This window comes from Aquarana catesbeiana, linkage group LG09 (assembly GCF_042186555.1).
Source record: "Aquarana catesbeiana isolate 2022-GZ linkage group LG09, ASM4218655v1, whole genome shotgun sequence".
In the NCBI taxonomy this organism is placed as follows: Eukaryota; Metazoa; Chordata; class Amphibia; order Anura; family Ranidae; genus Aquarana; species Aquarana catesbeiana.
The window spans coordinates 303,089,976-303,095,975 of NC_133332.1; the positions used below are offsets into that span (position 1 = coordinate 303,089,976).

General features: G+C 43.3%; 1 protein-coding gene across 1 annotated transcript in view; it reads right to left on the bottom strand.

Moving 5' to 3' along the window:
• SETX (senataxin) overlaps positions 1-6,000 on the bottom strand; it is a 246,402-nt gene that overhangs the window by 84,710 nt on the left and 155,692 nt on the right. The gene's annotated exons all lie outside the window — the stretch shown is intronic.

Below are 6,000 nucleotides of genomic sequence, written 5' to 3' on the forward strand. Positions count from 1 at the left end.
TAGGAGATTTTCTTGTCCTGCTCAACACTGCAGTGAAGCCTGGGCCTACAGCTAAGACCGCTGATTGGAGGAAAGGCGCACACCCCCTCTCCTCATAGGTACAGGCTTTCATAGCTGATCCTTGATTAGTTCAGGGCTCTGCTAATCTATTTATAGCATCCTCCCCAACACAAAACTCTGGCTGCTTTTATCATGTGTTGGAGAACTTGTCAGGAGTTATCAGGCTGATAACAGAAGAACAGAGCAAGAGACAGCTACGGGACATAGCACTTTGAAGATAGATAAGAAAACACTGCAAATATATGTGCCCAGCTCAAATTTCATTTATCGTGGTTACGTCCACTTTAAGTGCGGGAACTTCACATCCACATTAGAAAGATAAAAGTTGGAAGGCATTGGTTTCTGGGGGAAGTGACCTTAAACCGAGACGTTCGGGAATACAGAAAATGAACAATTGTACTCATCTAGATGGTTGCAGCACTGATCCCAGCTGTAGCTGTCACCCACCGGCTGTATATCTAGACCTGACCGATCAAAGACCAATGATAGCTTAGTTCTCCGCATTCAGGCTGCAGAGAGCCAGTGACTGGCAGTTGCTGGCTCAGGCTGTCAGTGGTGTGCCAATAGGCTGAGCCAGCTACCGGTCAAGGCATCTGGGTGAATCCAGCCTGTAAAGTTTGGACCTTTCCAGAGCCTAGACTGGTTGAGTGACATCAGTGGGTTTTAGCCAGTATCGGAGTCCCTCAATGTACCAAAAAAAAAAAAAAAAAATATATATATATCAGTTTTTCTGAGAGGTGGTCATAACTACTTTACCTAAAATATTAGTTGTTCATTGTCATGGTCTCCTAATCTTGTCTAAGGGGGCACAAGCAGCCATCACGGGTTGGTACTTGTCAGGGGAAGCAAAGTCTGTATTCAGTATAAAAGAGGACTAATAAATTCCTCCATCTACACAAACAAGGTGGGTGAAGGCAGCACCATTACCAGGACATTGTATTTCCACAGTGGGACCCAACGCTATCAGAATACACTGATCATGGCTGCGATCATGGCTGCAGCTGTTGATCCACAAAAGTTTTTTAATATGTCACACTGATAAAAATTTACCCAGGGCCCAATGAACCGGATGAATTTTGGCCCGTCTATAGCCAGCTTAACCTACATATGATGATACAATGGAGCATTGTGACACTAAACTACAGTACATGGCCAACTGTAATCAAAAGCAGCCACTTATACTAAACTCCTCAGCATGCGCAAAATATTTATAAACTATAACTAGGGGGTCTATTTATAGAGGCAATGATGAGCCTTTGATGCATTTTTCCACTTACTCACAATAATATTAATTTAGAAAGTCCCTCTGCCGCTGACAGGCTATGTCGATTTGAAACTACTGCTGTGCTCAAAGCCATTCTGCTTTGATACAAAACTAGAAATATCTACATACAGCCAGCTGAGATATGCCTACCCAGAGTATTCTTCTTATCACGACATTTTTCCTTGAACTCCAATATGATCTTCTTCATCAGATCATCCAGGGCAGCGTTGGATGGAGCACACACAAGTACTCGGTTTCTCTTGTTCTTGGCATTGAAGTTCTTATCGGGAATATTACTCTGTAGAGGTGAGACAAGATCACTGTTACTGTTTTTAGAAAATATCTATAAATTTAAGAAAAAAAAGAAAGCATAAGTAAAAAATCCAATTTTTTTAAATCCTACATTATGGGAGAAGTAATTCTGGTAGATTGGGAGCAGAAAAGCATCCAATAGCAGTCAAACTGAAGAAAAGGCAACACAGCAAGAAAAATACTACCAGGCCCACAAAAACACAACAGCTTAATAGAAGAGGCTTAAAATCATGTCTACAGGGCAGCTTGAAAAACCATACATCTGAAGCTGGAAATAGACGAGGACTGGACATCCACCTGGTAAAACAGAATGAACGTGTGAACAGAAGACCAGGTGGCAGCCTAGCAAATCAGAAACAGATGCCTGATGCTGAAAATCCAATGAAGTATTAACTAATTAAATGCACTTGAAAGGGAAAGACTTGAATTATGAGCTGCTGAATCCATCGCTAGAAACAGTGGGATGTGAAGCAGTGTGTTCCCTGTGGGAACCTTTAGGAGGGGGATTTAAAAAAAAAAAAAAAAAAAAAAAAAAAAAAAGTCAGACTGTCTAAAAAGGAAGCTGTAGTTGAGAGACAGACTTGAAGAGCATGTACCACATCCAGAAAGTGGAGAGAAATCTTCTTGGAATTACATGGAAAAGGAAATGGAGGTGGGAGAACAATATCCTGGTTAAGGAAAAAGGAGGAAACCACCTAGGGAAGAAAAGAAGACTCAGGCCCTAAGACAACCTGGTCTCAGTGCAGCACAAGAATATGGTTAAGGCCATCAAACACATTAACGTATAAGTGATGTAAAGGGCGCTTGTGATACTATATCTAATAAATGGATCTAAACAGCAATAATCAAAATAGATGAACGTGCATAATATGGTGCCAATAAATCAAAAGCTTAATCTAATGACAATGAAGCAAACCGTGGTTTCATAGATAAATCAATAAAAAGTCCCAAAGTTCATTGTGATCTAAAACAGATTCTTTTGTGCAGAAATTCTTCCAAAAAGATAGTGATTGTTCCTTCACCAAACACTGTAATGACACCCAACGTGTGCTAGAGAAGTGATCTGCTTACCAGAAGGATTTGACTTCTTTAATTAAAAAGTCAAAAAACGCTTTGGCAGGATAATGCCTGCTCGTATACAATGAGGCTGGAGATGTATAGGAACCTTCCTCCTCAGAGTAATATGTAAGATATGTGGAGAAAATGGTAGACATCCATAGCGTAATACTGTTTATTAAAAAACGGTAAAAAAAGCAATAGCCAAATGGCTGCTTTCATGTACAGGTGCCTTGTCCCGGCACAGGGGCTGCTGGCTTGATTCTAGTAGAGGCTGTGTATGGCGCCTTGCTTCCACCAACCGGAAAGACAGCGTGGAATAGCGTGACCAGGTACCGCCTCGACGTACGTTGGAGATGATGTCTTCAGGCTTCCTGAAGATGTAATCAGGAAGCATACGTCGAGTCGGTACCTGGTCACGCTATTCCACGCCACTTCCGGTCCCTCGGGCTCAGAGCACTCACTAATTTTTTAAAAACACAGGAACTTGCCTTGTAGAGTTAATGGCAGCGAGGAAGGCAACCTTGTGAGCAAGTAGACTGAGAAATATCCCTGAATAGTTAAAATGGTGGTTTCTGAAGAACCAACTGAACTAGACTGCTACCCCAGTGTCACTGGTGAACAGAGGAACAATATTGTGAGAGACTGTACAATAGCTTTACTAAGGAATCTTTGGAAAAAGACTCCCAAAAAAAAAAAAAAGACAAATGTTGATCCAGACACCATGAGAAACTGTTCCCACAATCACCAGAGCATCCACTGCGAATAGGATCCCTGGACCTGGGGGAGAGAGGAAAAAAAAAAAAAAAAAAAAAACTTCAGGTTGTAGCTGAACCTGCAAGTCTGAAGGTCCACCTCCAGCATCCACCACCTGAGACAGCGTTCTTGAAATAACTTGGGGCGAAGGGACCATTTTCCTGGTACTAGACATTGAAAGTCTGCTTAACAATTTTCCAGGCTTGGGAAGTACGCGGCCGACAGGGCTGGAACATAGTTCCACCCTAGCCAGAATCTAATCGATGTCTCTCTGAGCTGAAGGACTTCTTGTTCTTCCCTAATGGATGGATGTAAACCACTCTCATCACATTGTCCAACTACATCCTGGTTGAATTCTTATGCCGCGTACACACGGTCGGACTTTTCGTCTACAAAAGTCCAACGGACGCTAATGGACTAAAGCTGGCTGGTAATCCGATCGTGTGTGGGCTTCTCCGGACTTTCAACGGACTTTTTCAGCCTCAAATCCGACGGACTTTAGATTTGAAACATGCTTCAAATCTTTCCGACGGACTCGAGTCCGGTCGAAAAATCCGCTCGTCTGTATGCTAGTCTGACGGACAAAAACCCACGCTAGGGCAGCTATTGGCTACTGGCTATCAACTTCCTTATTTTAGTCCGGTGTACGTCATCACGTAAGAATTCGACGGACTTTTGTGTGATCGTGTGTAGGCAAGTCTGTTCGTTAGAAAGTCCGCCGCAAGTCCGTCGAAAGTCTGTCGGACAGGCTGTCGGACTTTTGTAGCTGAAAAGTCCGACCGTGTGTACGCCCCATTAGTTTTCACAAAAAAATAGGGAAGTAGGAGCATCACCTCATAGCAAGGAGGATTTGTTTACAGGATTTGGGAGTCCAGAACTTGGCAAAACTGACTTTCAAACTTAGCCTTGGAGGCCTAGGAGAAACAAAAAGACCTCAGGGGTACCTGGTACAACTGGAAAACTAGCATGTTCAAGGGAAAGGAAAACTCTCCAAGATGAGGCCCAGCTCTGGAACACTAGCTGAAACAAGGTCTGAAGCAGAGGGTTGAGATTGAGAGGATCGCAAAGGAACCATGAGAAATGCAACAATCAGTGCTGTAGCAAAAGGGAAAGCAGGAGGCACAACTAGAGAGTGTGCCAGTGGAAAGGAATTAGCCTGGGTACTCAAGTGGGTGCTCTCTGCAACTATATCCTGAAAGGCGATCCTCCCATGGACCTAGAAGGATTCACAAACAGCCTCCCGCTTGCAAAACTCAGGGCACATCTTTATGCAGAAGGTTAGGCAGTTGACATAGCTGCCAAGCCTCCAGACATCTTACACCTGTTCTAATAAAGAGTGGTCTACCCCAGTGGTAAAGAGCTCCCTTTTCAGGGATTCCAAATGCAGATAAGTAGAACTCTTAAAGCAATTGTAAAGGCAGGGAGTTTATCATCTTAATGCTTTCTATGCATTGAGATAAAAAGCCTTCTGCGTGCAGCAGACCCCCTCAACCCCCCTAATACTTACCTGAGCCCCATCTCTATCCAGCGATGTCCATCCGGGACTCTTATCAGGAGGGGGCAGGGGCAAACCATGGCTCTGTGTCTGAATGGATAAACAGAAATGTAGCTCAGGTGCCCCCATAGCAAGCTGCTTGCTGTGAGGTCACTCAACAGGACAGAGCGGTCATGAGGTCCAGCAAGGGACCCAAAAAGAGGAGAATCCAGGCTGCCCTGTGCAAAACCACTGCACAGAGAAGGTAAGTATAATATAATATGTTTGTGTATTTTTATTATTTTTTTTTTTTTATATCAAAAGACTTTACAGTCACTTTAAGGGTGAGCATGCCATTTATCTGTCAAGTGGTTTTCAAGTTAGGGCAAGTCACTTGCAGATCTACAGTGGTTAATGACCCCTATTTACCCAATATCCTCTTATAGGAGAATAGTTCTGACAATATCTCTCAAGTGGTCTTTAGGGTGCTTCCAGTCTGCATAGAGGAACACTTCAAATAGAGAGTGTAATGTAAAGGTCTGTACAGCTGTAGGTATTCTGAAACAGCCAAAGCTGAGAGACAGCAGGTTGACCCTCGAGATGAGAGGTAGTACCTTACTGCATCAAGAAGGCCTGAAACAACCGCTTGTAGCTTTGATGTGACAGACTCCAAAACAGTCTTTTCAGAGACAGACTGGTGGAACTCAAACTGGGTCAGAGATGGAAAAAGCTGAGCCACCGACTTGGTCACTAAGGCTTCTGGAAGGGAAGCTCAAAACTAGACACTGCAGAGGGTGCTGCTGGAACACACAATAAACCAGCTACGTAGGAAAAACGATGATTGCACTACACGCTAAAAATCACCACATATGCAGGGGCAAGCAATAGTTCTAGGGCCATAATTCACAAGAAAAATGCAAACCAAAACCAAAAATGCAACATATAGCATTTGTACTAGTCCTTTGTGTAGTGGCTGGATTTTCCTTCGTGCTTCTTTTGTTTTGTTTTTTTTTGCATCTGGTAATCCTACAAACACCACACTCCCTGTCCTTGGGTGGCTACATCATGCTGTAACTAT